The sequence below is a fragment of the Oryzias melastigma genome, linkage group LG11, assembly GCF_002922805.2.
Source record: "Oryzias melastigma strain HK-1 linkage group LG11, ASM292280v2, whole genome shotgun sequence".
Classification (NCBI taxonomy): Eukaryota; Metazoa; Chordata; class Actinopteri; order Beloniformes; family Adrianichthyidae; genus Oryzias; species Oryzias melastigma.
The window spans coordinates 20,404,733-20,422,642 of record NC_050522.1 but is presented as its reverse complement, the minus strand read 5'-3'; the positions used below and the strand labels follow the sequence as shown (position 1 = coordinate 20,422,642).

General features: G+C 39.9%; 1 long non-coding RNA gene and 1 other non-coding gene across 5 annotated transcripts; both read left to right on the top strand.

The window, feature by feature from the left end:
* The first annotated feature begins 1,731 nt into the window (after positions 1–1,731).
* On the top strand, positions 1,732–16,882 carry LOC118599375. Of its 4 annotated transcripts, XR_004948703.1 has the most exons (9): positions 1,733–4,718; positions 5,634–5,788; positions 7,044–7,087; positions 9,064–9,107; positions 9,636–9,751; positions 10,119–10,162; positions 10,557–10,640; positions 11,196–12,009; positions 12,160–16,882. It is a non-coding gene; the product is annotated as an uncharacterized LOC118599375 (long non-coding RNA). The 4 variants fall into 4 exon arrangements; XR_004948701.1 differs by having other exon boundaries at positions 1,732–4,741; positions 11,196–16,882; XR_004948702.1 differs by having other exon boundaries at positions 9,633–9,751; positions 11,196–16,882.
* Positions 7,964–8,069, top strand: LOC112138595. The gene has a single exon (XR_002917819.1). It is a non-coding gene; the product is annotated as a U6 spliceosomal RNA (small nuclear RNA).
* Positions 16,883–17,910: the final 1,028 nt, after the last annotated feature.

Sequence of the window (17,910 nt, the reverse complement as noted above, 5' to 3'; positions counted from 1 at the left end):
CCAGCCAAAAAGGATCAAGAGGGAGAAACTTGAAATGACCTCCACATGTAACACCCGTCCTGTTTGGAGGGCTTTCTAATTGTTGCCACTGAATTCAATTCATGCCAGGTCCAATAAAAAAGTGTTCCTTTAATTTTTGTGAGCAGTGTATAAACGCAACACTTTTGTTTTTGCTCCCATTTTCATGAGATGGACTTAAAGATCTAAAATTCATTCCAGATACACAATATTACCATTTCTCTCAAACATTGTTTGCAAATCTGTCCAAATGTGTGATAGTGAGCACTTCTGGGTTGCTGAGATAATCCATCCCACCTCGAGGGTGTGCCACATCAAGATTCTGATCTGACATCATGATTTGTGCACAGGTGTGCCTTACACTGCCCACAATAAAAGGCCACTCTGAAATGAGCAGTTTTGTCTTACAGTAAAATGCCTCATTTGTTACAAGCATTGAGGGAGCGTCCAATGTTGACACCAGGAATGTCAACCAGATCTGTTGCTCGTGTATTCATTCCTTCGTTCCTTTCTCCACTATAAGCTGTCTCCAAAGGTGTTTCAGAGAATTTGGCAGTTGAGTGTTTTGTTGAGTGCAAGTGATTTGCAACAATTACAATGAAAAGTAAGAAACATTCAGAAAGTGGGTCCTGCTCCTGCTGTCTGGGAATAAATTCAAATTCCACTTTATTTGTTTAGAACTTTTCCTTCTACAAAGCATCTTAAAGTGCTTTTCATAATGAATAAAAAGAAACAGTAGTTAAAATAGCAAACATACTATGAAATACATGTAAACAGTACACACATCCAACTCACACAATCATAATTAAATGAATCAACAATTAATAAGATTTATAACATCAAATTAAAATAGAGACGAACGCTGTGAATCTAAAAACAAAAAAGTGAATCTATAAGAACACGGGTAAAGGCTCTGCAGTGAACAGCTTTGAGACTAAAACATCATACCTATGAGCTGCTTTAGCTGCCACGCCTGGTGGAGCTGATGCAGAGCTGCTGCTGCTGGTAGATGGAGACACAGATGCGGCTTTCTGTTTGTCTCTGGCCTTGATGAAGCGTACGGCGTTCTCCATCTGTGTTCCTGCCGCAGGAACCTTCCTCCTCAAGAAGTTAACAAAACTGATAAATGAAATAAATATAAATTACAGTGAAGGGACACAAGTTCACCTGATTAATGCAACATCAGCACACCTGTTCTCCATGTAAATGTACATTTTCTTTTTTGAATGTACATTGTTTAACTGTTAAGTCACTTTCTCTATATGGCACTACAGCGCCTCCCGTTGTATACTTTGGTAACGTGCACAACAATTTCTGTGTTTTCCATTGAAGCATGTAACTGTTTTTCTTCACTGTGCACACACAAGGACGGTACGCTTGGATGGAGTCTACCGTTCATTTTTTGTAGATGGCACCCCTTTTTAAGCGGAATGATGTAAAATACAACTACAATGTTGGTTTATTTTTTTGTATTTCTTGAAGTGAACGTAAATTGTTTATTTTAATTTATGGAAATATGTTTGACAGTTCTTTTATTTGTGACGCCAGTTACACAATGTTAACTGACACATTTTTTGTATATTGAGGAAAACTTTGTTATATGTATAAGAGAAACTAAAAATTGTCTTTGTTGTGGTGTTGTTTAGTTTTCACAGTGCAAAAGTACTTTGGATGGTTGCTTCACAGAGACCAATAAAGTACGCACTTGTTTGAAACTCGACGCATTTCATTTATGTCCACAAGGGGGAGACAATGGAGACAAACAGCTGCAGTTGATTCCTTTTCTGAACCATAAAGCCTGAATGTGTTGCTAAAAGTTAAGAGTTGTCCTCTTACTGCCCTAGTAGAGCCTTTTTTTAAAATTATAAAGTATTACTGGAAGTTTAAGGGGAAAATGAATTTGAATTTCCTGTCACTGATAACAAGTGATCCTCCATGTGGGGGAGTTGGGTATCTGGGAACTAGAATTTAGACTTTATCGTGTTTTTTCTGTTCAACCTTAAAAAGAGAACAACCAAACACACTTAAAATCTCACCTGCAGTCAGTTTCAAACGTCCATTTCAGCAGTATTCCTGTCGTAGGGGTCAGCTGGAGCACATCTGTAACTAAAAGGAAGGTCAAAAGGCGGTCGAGGAGGAGGGAAAGTCTGTCAAAGCGCAAACGAGAGAATGAATGACTGCAAAAGGTGAAAAGAAGAAAAGAGAGTACAACCCCCTGTGATAAAGCAGTTGGGTTATCAGGGGCCACAGGGATGAGAACCTAAGGAAGCTTTGAGAAGAGGAGCCTGAGCATTTGATGAGGTCTAGAGGAGCCTCTGTTCAAACACGAGATGGTGCCAAAATCAATCTGTAGCTGGAAGCAGAAAGCTTAACTTTAAGAAACCCTTTTTAAAATTGTTTTAAAAACTTTAAAAAAATCTTTTAAGCTTTTAATTAGGAATAAACTATAACTGTCTAGCAGTTTAGTGTACGAGATGAGCTTCAAATGGGACAGAGAACTTTAGTTTGATTTCTTTGTAGTCCATATTAACAAGTGTTCAAATTTGGATAAGAAGAAAAAACAGTAAAAAAAAAAAAAAAATGTAGAAACCTAAAAATGATGTTTTCCAGCTCTGGCAGGAAGAGGAGCTTCCAGCTATTAATTTTTAGGCGCCATATTTTTTCTCTGTAGCCAGATTCTCTTGGATCAAAGGCCAAAGAAGAGAGGTTAGACCCGCCAGCAGGAAGGAAGAAACGATAGGAGGACAAAGGGAGATGGATGAACTGGGAGGAAAGAAATGAGAAATTGGTGTGAAAAGGCTTAAAACAAGCACCTGTCAGATGCTGACCAATGAGTCCCAGTTTTTAAAGGATTTTCAGGGAAAGGAGTCAGAATTGGGATGGACAAAGAAAGGATGAGTTCCAGATGACCAGTGTTTAGGGAGAAGAAGAAAAAAAAATACTATCAGTGAACTTGAAATGCAAACCTAAATGAGTTCCCTTCTAGCTTTAGATGAATTCCACTTTAAAACAGTTTACACAACTTAGGTAGAATTGCTACGATGGAGTTTTAGGGCCACTTTTAAGAAAAATTTATTTTTAAAATTACAACTTTAAATCTCGTAAATTTACGCGAATAAAGTAATATATTTATGACTTTAAAAGTTATAGGCTAAATTTATTACTTTCTGTCCTCAGTCATCCAAAACACCTCAATATAACATATTTTACCATTAATTACATTGTTTGTACCACTAATATACTTTACTTTTATTGACGGAAATTCTTTCAGTAAATATTTTACAGATTTTGCAGTAAATTGACACCATTTGACATGTTTTGTTTGTCCAGAGCGGGTCTCGAAGGCGCGAGCTTCTGAACGACATCAAGAGGCCCCCCTCCTCTCCTCTTCCCCCCACAGAGAAGAATGGAGACCTACATCGAGCTTGTTCCAAATGTTACGATTTTTTCAACCAATCAAAACACCGGATTTGTTCCGATTTTTTGATTCCACGCCCACTGTGTAGTACCATGACTGCTGTTTTCCTGCCCAAACATTTGATGCTTTAAATGTTATTTTAACAAGAAAAATAGACAGTTTATAGGATTTAACGTGTTGTGAAAAAGTAAGCTCACTTTAATTGCTCCTTTTTAGTCAAAGATGTGTTATTAGATAATGAAACAGTCGCTTTTTGAAATTATTCATAAACCAGTTTGTGTTCTATTAAGCTATTGACAAAGCAGCAGCTCATAGTAGAAGTTGTCCCAGAAAAAAGGCTAGAAACCATTAATAATGCACTATTACTGTAATCCTATTCATTCCAAACCATAATAAATTGGTATCCATTGAATTAAGATCAGTTCAGAAAGTTCAGGTCTCTTAAAACATCACATGGAAAGATGAGATCAAAAAGATGAAAAACACAAGATTATTTAGGGTTTTTTTTTTGTACTTTTTTAATCTTTTAGGCAAATTGTATCGACAAAAAAATAAATAAAAATCAACCTGCACATCTACAACAGCACAACATGACATTTTTCACGTTTTATATTTCAGATACTAAAACAACAGGTTAATGCTTTTCGTGTGGAAAATGTAAAATGCTGCAAACACGAAATTATTTTGAAATATCAAATAAAACCTGTTTAATATTTAAATTCAAAAACATGATCACTTGTATGTCGTTCTTCATTCTAATGTGTAGCAAGCTTCCATGTGTTTGGAGAAAAAAAAACAATAATCTGCTTTTCATTCTTCTGAAGAAACAAACTTCTTTCTCTTCACATAAAAGCGTTTAGTAAACTTGAACCGATTAAACTTGTGACTAAACGCTTATTCAGGAGTTAAAAATATAAAAAAAAAATGTTTGGTAAGCGATAGATTCACAGACATCCGGTAATAAAAAAAGGCTTTAATATTTATTGAGTTTCTTTTGTCTTTAAAATGTCAATTTTAAGTTATCAATTCACCTATTTATATATTTATTTAACTTATTATTTTCTTAGGTTGTTTTTTTTAAAATAATCCCATTTTAACCTTTATTTTTTTGTAATACTTGATCGTTCTTAAGAGAGAGGTTTATTTTTCGGATGGTCCTTGAACGTCTCAGGTCACCTGCCGGACTCTCGCATGCGGGGAAGGTTCGGATCGGATCCGCTCTCAGTTGGACTTCAGTGCTTCTCTGTCCAACTTCCCCCGAACTTCCTGAGTCCAAATGAAGGTGAGGAGAATAATTCTGCTCAGGTGAGGAGACGAGCCGCTCAGACGAGACGGTGAAGTTCAGAGAAATTGTGAAAAAGGATTCAGTTCTGACGACAGACGACGGACGCCATATTTGTTGCTCGCTTTCTCGTGTTAACGAGTAATTAAGTTAATTTTACGAGTTAATAACAGGTGTTTTTGTGAGATAACATGATACAATTGTTGTTTGTACGTTTGAAAACACGGTTTAATAATGTTATTGGGAGAAAACAGGAAAATATCTTTAATTTTATGTTGCGCATGGTCTGAACTAAAATGGCGGGTTTGAAAGTAGGTTCTGAGGCGCCAATTTCTCCTAGTTCTCCCCTTTGTGAAATCCCGACTGAAATTATTAATGATAAATAACGTATTTATCGCTGACTTTGTATTTGCTGTTATTTTTATTTTTGTAAGCTCTGCAGACAGAATTGGCATACAAGTTTTGCTTTATTGGAAATAAATCTACACCCAAAACTCCAGTCCTCACACTGGAAAAATAAATTTGTTCTTTAATCAAAGTTTTTTTTCCTTCTTCTTTTTTGTTGGATGGCTAATGAAGTTTGGCCCATTGTCCACCTGATAGACAGTGATGAAACTTTTCTCAAATTACAGAAAAAAGAACAATAATCTTTAATACAAATTAAAAGAACAATGCACCAACAGCATTTTAGAGCCTCCTTAACAGATGAGGTTTGAAAATTCTGTCTTAAACCTCAGATGAAAATCATGTTTTATGAGTTTTTAATATTTGTGTGACATTTTTCTTATGAAAGAGAACAAATTTAATAAGAAATCATTTCATTTTTGCATTTCTGAGTATTTCTCATTTAAATTGCTGTCAAACTGTCACAGAAATAATCTGTTTGAATTAATGATTTTCTTTCCATCACAACAGCTCTGCTGCACATGCACCAAACCTCTCATCTGACCCGACTAGTGTGCCTAGCTCTGGTGCTGGAGAAGAGAAGATGGTATCTTCCCACTGACTGCAGTCAGATGAGCCGACGTTCACATTTCCGTGGTGAAATCAGCCGTCACTGGATTGTTTGTGTGAGTTTCATACAATACTTATGGTAGCAGGGCTTCAAATGCTGGAAAGTCTCCGCGAGACTTCACGGAGCTTCATGGAAACGCGACCGCAGTTGTAAAGGATTGTAAATCATTAGAAGTTCGGTCCATAAAGTTTTTCACTTCCTCGTCTGAGCTGACATCCAGCTCTAAACGATACGACTGGACATTACCAATATTGTTTGACATTTTTATAGAGCAGTGGTGAAAATTTGTGCTAGCGAGACACAGAGCCATCATAATCGGACGGGGGTGTACTGGGGGCGGAGCTGCTGAGCTAAGCACCTAAAGCCACGCCCCCTCAGGAAACGGGCTTCAAATCAACACGAATTATGGCTTTTTAGGACATTTAGGTTGTTGGATTTTGGGTAAAAACTTCATAATCATAATTTAAATACTACTGAGAACTCATTATTATCATAGGGGGACTTTAAATAAGACACATTTAATATTAGATCATGTTCCTTTTTGTTTTAAAATAATTAATGACATATATCTGTTTGGGTGACTTTTACAGATAATGTCCAAAAGATAGAAACTCAAAGCACCTGATTCATGATAGCAATTTGGTTAACATTTTCTGGAATGATTTCTATATGTGGCTTTAACAAAAAAACACAATCCCAACATTTACATACCTTCACATTCAATTTAGTTTCATAAAGAATTTTTTTTTAAAGAATTTTGCTTTTTAAAGTAATTCAATTTTTACATTTATTGGTTTAACTGGAATAATGCAGGTTTCTTTTGATTAAAAAACACATTTTGTTGTTATTTTTAATTTATTATATGCTAATATATATTTTGTTTATTTTTAAGTATTATTTTTATATTCTGCTTAGACTTTGGTCTCTTATATGTAAGATTCTTTTCTCCTTTGTTTTGGAATTCAATGTTAAAAATGGAAACTGACAGAAATAAAATACACAAAATACAGATCAAAGAAAAAAGGCAAAACTAAATATGTCCACAGCCTTAATTATTTTGTGTAATTTTGAATTGTGTCAAGTGAAAAACAAAACAATTTTGGACAATTGAGTTTGTTTTAGTGGAGCGATTGATTACTAATTGGAACAAATGTCAGCTGTTTTGATCTGTTTGCTCTCAGTTTAAGTGTTTTAAGCAAACATGATACATTAATGCTCTGTTATGCTAAATGTAAATCTGTTTATATTAATGTTTTTTTTTTTATTATTTTATACCATAATAAACTAATTTCTTTTCTATTTATCTCAAGATGGAACGGGGAAACAGCGACACCATGTGGCAGACCTACAGCAGGTATTTTCTGCATTAAACACGAGTTTCTCTGTTCAAATAAAAGAACAAACACATTTTTTGAAGTAGAATTTTATTGCACATTTACTCACAAATAATAAATGAGTTGTTAGAAGCAGCAAAGAGCAGTAAAAATCAGAAATGGTCAGAATGTAGTTTAGATCAGGAGCTTTCAGCAGCTCAACAAAGGAATGAGCTCTGAAGTTTGTATCCACACCACTGAAGTGTATAATCCTGTCTTTCTTTTTAAAGTTAATCCTGGTTTAACTTGAGCCAGTGAGTTTAGATGGTCCTGTTGCTGTAAGCTGAACCACAGACTCCTGTATCTGGGCTGATTTTTCTTCGTCGCTCTCACTTCCTGCTTGAAGGCAGCAGCAGAATGACGTTAGTCTGACGCGATCAGACCAGTTTTCTCTTTCTCCACACAGATCCTTGTCTGGATCAGCGTCTCCTCCCCTGTGTGTGACCACCAGCATATGGGGGTTGGTTGAAGCTGCTGTGGGGGTTGTAAAGGGTCAAAGGTCTTCCTGGTGGGGGTGTTGACTCACCCTTTTGTTCTGGCGCTTCTGGCAAACCGGTCGCGCTCGTATGACGTTACAAAACCCCCCTTCTTCTCCCAGCATGCTTGTGAAAAACCTTTCACCAAGTCAGAATTAAATATAACTTTAATTTTATAGAAGCATTTGAGTCCAACTTTGAATGGAGAAGGTTAACCTGAGATCATCTTGTTTCAGGGGAGCAACAGATGACCCCTTTACATGTTTTGTCAACATTGTTAGATCCTCTTAAAGTCCACGGGTTTGTCTGAGGTCATACCTCGTGTCTGAGATGAGTGACAGAGGGAAGGATTTAAAAAGCGCTGGTAGACTCACCCTCATCGCACTAGTTCTCTAGTGCATATACTAAAATTGGAACGATACAGAGAAGATTAGCATGGCCCCTGCGCAAGGATGACACGCAAATTCGTGAAGCGTTCCTCATTTTGTCTTTTTACCACCCCTGTCTTTATTTAAAAAAATACTTTATAAAGAGAAATAAAAAAAAAAAACAACGTATAAATGAGATAAACAAACAAGGAACCCGTTAGAAGTCTCAAATGTTTTTGTAAAGCATTTTAAAAAAGAAAACAATCTGTTAAAACCAAAATAAAATAAAAAGTAGCCAAAAATGTTGCTGAAATTTTTGCTAAAATCATCATTAGTACAAAAATCCTCAGTAGATTCCAAATTAGATTACAAAAACAGAAAATACCATGTTAGTAAACTATTAGCTAAACGCCAAATTTGCCACAAAAATTAGCCACTATTTCTAAAATATTAGCTAAATGCCAAAGTGCCTTGAAAAACCTCATTAGACACAAATTTAAGAAAACAGCTAGCATGTTGATAAAGTATTAGCTAAATGCTTAATTGGCCTAAAAATCCCAGTAGATGTGATAATACCCCCAAAAATTACCTTTTGCTAAAAAAATTCTAAATTACCTTTTAGCCAAAAAAAAAGCTCATGCCGATTTAGCCAGAAGGATAGTATGTTGCTTAAATATTAGATAAATGCCAAAGTTATTGGAAATTCTTGCCAAATTATAGCCAAAGCAGCTAGCATGTTTGTTAATATATTAATTAAATGCATAAACAAATTGACAACCACAATAGATTAGCATAGCCCCACAATCAAGAAGCATTCCACCTTTTCAAAAATGTTTATTTCGAAAACTTTTGACCTTATGCCAGGGAACCAGTTAATGGTTAAATATTTACTTTTAATGCTGTAAAGCTCATTACAACATTTACAAAAAACAATAGGGGATAAAAGTAAATTATCTTTTCACATTAAAATTATGGATTTAAAAAATAGAAAAAATATTTAAATTTTTTTTTTCATTTGTAATTGTTTAAATTTAAAGCCGTGTATGTTTCTGCTTTTTAGCATTTTTATTGTAAACCATAATGAAGCTAATTTCTTTACTTTTATTTTACCAGGTGGAACGGTGAAACAGCGACACCATGTGGCGGATAAATAACAGGTATTTTCTGCATTACTTGTAAATCTGACTTTATCTTCCTGTTTACACTTCTATTAAATTAGTAAAAATTAGTTTAAAAATGGATTGAATGAGTAGGAATCTGTTTGAGTTAAAATGTTTGTTTGGCTTGTAAAATCTATAAGAAAAGATTTAATCCAGCGTTTCTGATCCAGAAATCATTTAGTGTTTTTAATCTGTGAAAAACTGTTATACTTTCATCATCCTGTATTTGACATGAAAGAACAACAAAAAATAAAAACTGAACATTAACTGAACATTAATTTTAAAAATCACTTTTTTTTAAATGATGGATTTTCTCTTAGTTTTTCTCCACAGCAGCCATTTTATTTTGTGGTTGTTAGGGGGTGATGAACAGATCTGTGTAATTTGCAAAAGAATCTGCCAAAGTAGATTTCTTTGATTAAATGAGAAGCTGAAGTGTTATTCCTGTGGGGATCTCATGATGTTAGACTCATTTGTGTTTCTGTTGCAGTTCTAATCTCTGTCATGGTTTGTCATTTTCAGCAGCAGAAATCTGAAGACACTGAAGGAGCAAGGGTGAAGAAAAGGAGGAGATTCCCTCACTGGAGGCTAAAATGCAGTCTGCTCAGCAACTTGATGGAAGAAGAAGAAAAAGGTCAAAGGTGAGGAGTGAGAGTTGAAAAGGGGAGCTTCAGATCAAGAGTTCAAATCCCACTTGCTGATTGAAAAAGTTCAACCTATAGAAAAAGATTTACAAAAGAAATTTCCTCTTTGCAAAGTGGGTGAAGGAATCTGTAAAAATCTTGAAGACCAAAAACACAAAATGTTTTCATCTTTTGTGAAAAGTTTGTCAAACTCTCTGCAGGTTATTTCGTTTTCTGTTCATTTTTCACTTAAACCTTCAGCTGTTCTGAATAATTTTGTGTTTTTTTGATGTTTTAGATGTTTTAATTTAAAGCCATTTATGTTTCTGTTATTCAGCATTTTACTGTTAACAATAATGAAGCTTACTTCTCTTTTTGTCTCCAGGTGGAACGGTGTAACAGCAACACCATGTGGCGTACAAATAACAGGTATTTTGTACATTACATGTAAATCTGACTTTATCTTCCAGTTTACATGCCAAAACAGAACTAACTTTGCCAAAAAAGGTTGTTTCAACCTTCCAGATATTCACATATATTAAAGGACTTTTTAGAGGCTACAAACATCAAGAAAAGTCTGATATTGTCAGAATTCTCTGGGGTGTTTAAACTATTAGTTGCAACCAATATAATCATTGGTTGGTGTCAGCTTCCATCGCTCTGTTGCACCCAGGCAGGGATTTGCAAAACATGACAGGATGTTTGTGGAGTATTTTCTTCTCTACTCCACATTTCTGATCCGTGTTTAGCATTTTAGGTTGTCTGCAGGTTTGTTGTGAAACCTGTTGTCAGGTTTCTGTCTCTGATGAAGGTTCTCCTTCAGGAGCCAGAGCTGGACTTACCACTGTCTATCTCCTGCTGAAGCTGCTGGTTTATTATACCCACTGAGAAATTAAATGTCATGAAGGTAAGGTCCAGCAGTTAGAGGAATATGATGTAGATGATGCAGAAATTATTTCTTAAGTATTTCTTGTTCACATGGCTGTTCTTATCATAGACTATGTAGTATTTTCTGTAGCTCCGACTGCTGTCATAGTGTTCTCTGGTTCCTCTGAAATACCTGAAGGCTGGTTTGGGGAATTATCTTTGAGCTCTTTCTCTCTGATAGATGTGTTTACGGACACGCCTGTTCTTGTGGCCAATGACTGCAAATGGCCTCCACCTGTTGGCTGCATTTATGCCCTGAATCTGAGTCCAGTTTAAGATGGCTGCTTGGATTATTTGAAGGCATTGGAAAAACTCAAGCATTTTTACATTCAAGTAAAAGATTTCTAGAAACAGACTTTATCGTTGGAGACTTTCCTTCTTAGGACAGGAAGTGTTCCTCCATTTGGGCTGTCTTTCCAGATGCCTGATGAAATGGACAACCAGCTCTTTTTCAGTCTGTTAGAAGTTCCCAGGGTGCAATGTTTCTGTCCACCCTGCTCTTTGAGATGGTTGACAGAGTACTGATCTCCACCAGGGCTTTGACCATCTGAAGGACATGCTGGTATCCTGGCTGACCATCAGGACCCTGAACCTCTTCCTGTGACAGAAGGACAGTTGGCAAACACAAACTAAAGAAGGGTTAACCCTAAACCTGTGATATGTAGCAGCTGTTAACACAACTGATCCAGAATGTGAAAATCTTTTAACCAGCCTGGCATGTAAAAAAGACATTTTTTTTTTCTTGCTTTTTTTCAAACAAGCAAAATCTATGAACAGTTTTGTTGTTAAAGTTGGCTCATGTATACAGACAAGTCAACAAACTTTTCCACAAAGATATAATTTCAGCACTTAAAGCAATCAATTTCTTGTTAGAATAAATTAAAAATATGGCACTTGCGTCCAATTGAAAAGACGGCAGGCATTACAGTAAAAGGTGGTAGCAGTATTGAGAAATTGAAATAAATCCGGCCATTTGATTGGTTGAAAAATTAAAACATTCTCAGTTGGGGGGATTCTTGGTATTGTGGGGGATCTGCTGTGTGCAATCAACTATGTTGTTACAAATCTAAATGGAAACTTGTTTTAAGATAAATCAGTTCTACTTCTTAAAAAAAACCCCATAAGATTCTCATCCAAAATATTTGGATAAAAAATTGAAAAACTTTGAGAAGTTTTAGTATGCGTTGTGTCTGCTCTGGTGCAGCAGCTGCAGCTTTGGTGGATTTCCTCTTTCTGAAGCCGGTGGCTCTGGGCACGCACTCAAGAGGTGGTGGAGCTGTAGAATCCAGCAGGGGGCTGCTGGGATTCAGCAACAGATCGTACTGATGGCAGTGACCTCTTCTCCTCTGGTATATTATGCATATTATGTAGTTGTAGGGCTGTCAATGTCTCACCTGATCCAAGGACAGCCCTTTAGCTGCAGGGACACAGCTGGAGCAGCAGGAAGGAGTCTAGCTTCTTGCTCAGGCACAGTCCTCTCCCACTTTCTTTGCCAACAGGAGAACCTGGAGACGCAGAGATGCTGGAACTACAACAGGATCCTCTGGTTCAGCTGAAATAGCTGAAGTCTGGTCTAAGCCATTAGCCTGAAGTTCCCACAAACTGCCTCAATGACGGCCACATATATATCCAAGACCAGAGACAACAGGTCTTCAGGACCCCCCAGTTCTCGTAGCCGACAGATGAAGGCTGCAAATGGCATCCGCCAGTCAGTTGGCATCAGGCCATTTAGCAAGAACAGTGTTCAGTCCAGAAGGCCGCTGGAGTTTTGTAGAAGAAATGACGGTCTGAAAACAAGAAGCAAATTTCAACGCAAGTAAAACAGTTCTAGAAACCATCCTCTTGGGGAAGAAAATCTCCTTCCCAGGACAGGAAGTGTTTCTCCCTTTCGCAGAATTGAAGCCTCCTTTAGGCTGTCTCTCCCGTTGCCTGCAGGACAGACAACACGCTGTTTTGTTACAGTCTGGCAGCTGTTTCAAGAGCTAAAAGAACCTATAAGGATAAAAGAACTTTCGCACGCTCCAGGCCTTTTGGAGCTCTGACACACCATCCTCCTGACCACGCTCGTTACCAAGATTGGTAGCCCTGGGGTCATGTTAGCTTGAGATCTCAGTTCCTGTAAGGCACAGGAGATTGGGCGGGTTCTGCGCATGATTTTTGGCGGTGTTCCCTGGTAGGTGTAGCGGCGTTTCCCTATAGGGGGCTCATCGCAGGTATTTTGTTTAGTGTGGAGGTACGGCGGGTAGAGCTTCCCTCTTCCCTTCCCCTACGTCGGCTCGGGAGCACTTCCATGGTTTCAGGGGGTGATCAGCTTGTCTGGTTGCTTTTCCGGACCATCGGGTTCTGAGTGCGTAAATACCCCCTGCTACGCCTCCCGAAGACTAGGGCTGAGTTAGCTAGTTTTGGGTTAGGCAGTTAGTGGGACACACCTGCTTCCAGAGTGCGCATTGCTTTTTGTTTTTTGGCACCCCTTTTGCGTGTTTACCACCATGAACAGTGTGCTACGTTTACAAGGTTGGACACATGAGAAGTTGCTGATCATGAATCCTTGAGTATTCCACAGTTCTTCTGTCCACGCTTCTTATTCCTGGCGCTGCTTCACTTCAATGTCTTTCCCCTGAAGGCTTGGAAAAAGTGTCTCTTTCTGAGTAAAAAAACATAGGTGTGGGTTAGTTTTTGACATTCTATACTTCTGGTGGAAAAGTTTTTCTAATCGGACATGCAACCTTTAAGTATGTTTGAGAACTGTATTTAATGAAAGATCAAAGGGTGTCATTCTTGTGCAATTTGCTGAAGTTCATTGACCATTCTTACCATGATTGTTATGCCATCTCGTCTTGGTTCATCTTCCTCATCCATATCAAAACTCATGGCCTCTTCTCCATGGTCCTCACTTGGTGGCTTTGTTGTCTCTGCCAGGTGTTCAACAGTCAGTGGTTGTGAAGGAGTATCAATCAGGACATTGATGTCACCAAGAGTCATATCATTAAAGCCAGATTATTCACAGCTGTATCTACCAAAGAGTGATGGATCTTATTTTGAGAGCATTTGGTCTGCCTTAAAGTCTTTTTGAAAAAATTTTTTAATCATAATCTTAGGTTACAAATAAAACAATAGCCTCTTTTCAACATACTCAAGCACTGTGTTTGTCTGATGGTACAGATACTCCACCCCGATGAGTGTAGAAAGAGAGCTCAGGTCATTTTTGTAGACATGCACCTCTGGCTTATTTTGTAACACTTCACTTTTGTACCCAGTAAAAATATGTAAAATCCTTAATCATCTGAAGACCGAGCACCCTTTCATCAATCAGGAACGTCTGGAACATCAGATGTCTCTGATGGAACCATGTAAACATCAGCAGTTAGGTTTACAGATGTGAAATTGGACATACGATCCAAGTTTCCACATTTACCCTCAAATTGAGCAAGACCTGCAGTTACCTGGGATGAACCACTGGAGGTTGAAGGACTCCAGAGAGGCGGAGCCTCTTGCACTGTCAGGCTAATCCCGCCTTTAGTCAGCCTTCCAGTCTCTGTGTAGAGATGCACCCGTGGCCAGTCTTGAATAGAGCTGAGGTGCAGCCTCTAAATACAAACATGTAATCAAAGTTTTACACACAGGCTAACATGTGGCTCAGCGTTGCCTCTTACTTGTATTTGAGTACAGCTGGAAACTGGCAGCTGTAGGCAAAGTTTAAACCAAACTTACTGCTCTGTTTCCAGTTCATCTCCCATCGCAAAGTTATTTTCAAACAGAAGAAAAACAGCAAGTTATCAACAGCCGACACATCGACGTGTCCAACATGACATATGAATGCCTCTGTTCTGGTACTCGCACTCTATGTCAACCACAGCGCTGACCAGCTCTTCATCCGTGGGCTCCTCTGATGTTGCAGAGGAAGAAGCTGGTCTGGAGGAGGCTGGACACACCACAGTAACACATTTTTGTCGACATGCACCTCTGGCTTATTTTGTAACACTTCACTTTTGTACCCAGTAAAAATATGTAAAATCCTTAATCATCTGAAGACCAAGCACCCTTTGGCTCTTCAAGCTAAAGGTATGCTTGAGCTGGCCACTGTAGGAGTACAGAGGTGGCAGATGTTCCTTAGATGCTGGTCCAGACCTCGTTCCACCTCACCATTTCATCAATCAGTAACGTCTGGAACATCAGATGTCTCTGATGGAACCATGTAAACATCAGCAGTTATGTTTACAGATGTGAAATTGCACATACGATCCAAGTTTCCACATTTACCCTCAAATTGAACAAGACCTGCAGTTACCTGGGATGAACCACTGGAGGTTGAAGGACTCCAGAGAGGCCGGAGCCTCTTGCACTGTCAGGCTAAACCCGCCTTTAGTCAGCCTTCCAGTCTCTGTGTAGAGCTGCACCCCTGGCCAGTCTTGAATAGAGCTGAGGTGCAGCCTCTAGGTGCTCCAGATCTCCTCCATGTGTAGAGGGTTCAGCAACAGGATGTCCAGGGTCTCACATCCTGCCGGGCCGTTGAAGCTGTCTAGAAGGTTCTGAATGATGAGCGCCGTTTCCTCAGCTCAACATGTCTGATGTCGACAGTGGAGCCCCCACTTCTCGTTGGAAACCCTCTGGATCACGTCCGCATCCGTCAGGCCAACTATCGCATGCTTAGCCTGAGTGAGATGGTGGGTATCTCCAGAGTTCCCCTCGAAGATGCAATGAGACAGCTGCCTCATGAAAGTGGGATAGAGCTGGTGGCTCTCATTGGTGACACCTGATGCAAAGCGTCGCATCAGGTGCCAGATGTCCAGTCGAACCACCAGTCGCTCCCACTCCTAAACGATAAACACCAACAGACTATTAGGACAGAACTGTGTCTGACACGTCAGCAGTAATAACATCATCATCGCAAAGTTGAGTTTGTAGCGAAAACAAGGCAGCTGTCTTGGACACGCTGTCTCGACTGCAGCAGTCCCGGTCCATATAGATGAGCTGGGGGGAGGAACCTTGGCGAGTTGATACCGCCTCATGAGCCTGGTCGTCACCCTCAGAGCAGGTAAGGACGCTCATGAGGACCTGACCATGCTCGTTGCCGACTTTATTGGCCCAGGCGGCTGAGTCAGAGGCGGCTCCTGCGAGATTCTTCGTCACCTGAACATGGATGTTTTTTTTTAAATGGAGATGTTTCCTAAGAACAGACTCAGACTGCTGTGTCAGAATCCACAATAGAAAACACTCCCAAACCTTCTTGGTGGAGTCCATCTTCTGGATGGACCCGAAGGTGGACTTGATCCTGGCCTTGTACTCGTCCAGCCATGTCAGGACGTCGTAGCTGTACACCGTTAGCAGCCAGATGGGTGACGGCAGAGGGGGCATAGGTGGAGGAAACTGCCCCCTCACGCTGCCCAAGGTCAGGAACTGCTCGCAGATGCCAAGGTAGTGGACTGCTTTCCGCATCCAGGAGTCTGAGTGCTGCTCCCGCAGGGTGTTGTACAGCCGGTTGGCACTGTTGCCCAACGTGCAAGACCTGAGCTGTGCAATCACCCTCTGGTCACAGGACAGCCTGCATCGACACAAACACAAAATATAAACATGTAATCAAAGTTTTACACACAGACTAACATGTGGCTCAGCGTTGCCTCTTACTTGTATTTGAGTACAGCTGGAAACTGGCAGCTGTAGGCAAAGTTTAAACCAAACTTACTGCTCTGTTTCCAGTTCATCTCCCATGGCAAAGTTATTTTCAAACAGAAGAAAAACAGCAAGTTATCAACAGCCGACACATCGACGTGTCCAACATGACATATGAATGCATCTGTTCTGGTACTCGTACTCTATGTCAACCACAGCGCTGACCAGCTCTTCATCCGTGGGCTCCTCGGATGTTGCAGAGGAAGAAGCTGGTCTGGAGGAGGCTGGACACACCACAGTAACACATGAAATCGTTAATCACATGAAGGGATCCACTCTGCTCTGACTGTTCATGTCTAACATACCCGGAAATGCTGGCTTGCCCACAAGCTTCTTGACTTTAGCCTGCATTTCCACCAGAGAGAACGCCGGCCAGAGACAAAAGCAGTGAATCTAAAAACAAAAAAAATGTTAAAAGTGAATTTAAAAGAACACAGGTAAACAAAGTGCAGTGAACAGCTTTAAGACTAAAACATCATACCTATGAGCTGCTGTAGCTGCCACGCCTGGTGGAGCTGATGCTGATGCAGAGCTGCTCCTGCTGCTGGTAGATGGAATGGCGGCGGCAGCAGCAGCAGATGCAGACGCAGATCCAGCAGGCGCAGATGATGTAGCGGCAGCTTTTTGCTTGTCTCTGGCCTTGATGAACCGTATGGCGTTCTCCATCTGTGTTCCTGGTGCAGGAACCTTCCTCCGTAAGTAGTTGACAAAACTGATAAATGAAATAAATAGAAATTACAGTGAGGGGACACAGGTTTACCTGATTAATATAAGATCAAGCACTGCTCTTCTCCATGTTCTCATAATGTGTTCTTGTCAGTTAAAGCTAAAAAGGTCCATCATCTCATACTAATGACAAACTTCGTAATGATTTTCAGTGATTATGTACCGGATCTTCTTGGGATCCTCAGACTCGTACAGGCTCTGCAGGGTCTCGGATTTGAAGTCCCCAAAGCCAACAAGGGCCTGTCCCTCCTGCCCAGGCTGAAGTGACCTCACCCGTGCCTCCTCAAACGCCTGGTGGAACCTGACTGCCTCCACAAAGTCAGGGTAGGCGGAGGAGTACCGGATGAGGCCGTCCTGCAGGTCCAAAAGGTCTGTTAAAACCGTCACACTTTAAACTAGAAGAAATAAATCTCAGACACACCACCTTGTTGGCCATCAGGGGGGACTGGGACCCTGTCCTCTCTCTCTTCATCTGGTGGGAGGACTCCAGGTTGATTGCGTAGCCCACGTCGGTTTCCAGCAGCCAGTGGAAGGTCCTGTCCTGGTACTTCCCGAATTGGATCTTTTACCGGCTCAGCACCAGGGTGGGGTTGTTGATATCCCCACCCTGGCTTGTGACGTGGGCCCGTGCCTCCCTCTCCATCTCCTCCGGGGACTTGGCTCGGTGGGTTTCCTTGGGGGGACCCAAAGCTCGGGCCTCATCTGAGGCTTTCAGGAGGAGTGTCCCGTTGGAGGCCCTCCTGAAAACTGGGTGTTCACTCTAAACAAAGCAAAGACAATTGGAAAAAAAACCTCAAATGTTGAAAAAATAAAAAAGTTATGAACATTGTAAAAGAGAATTTAACTCACAGCCA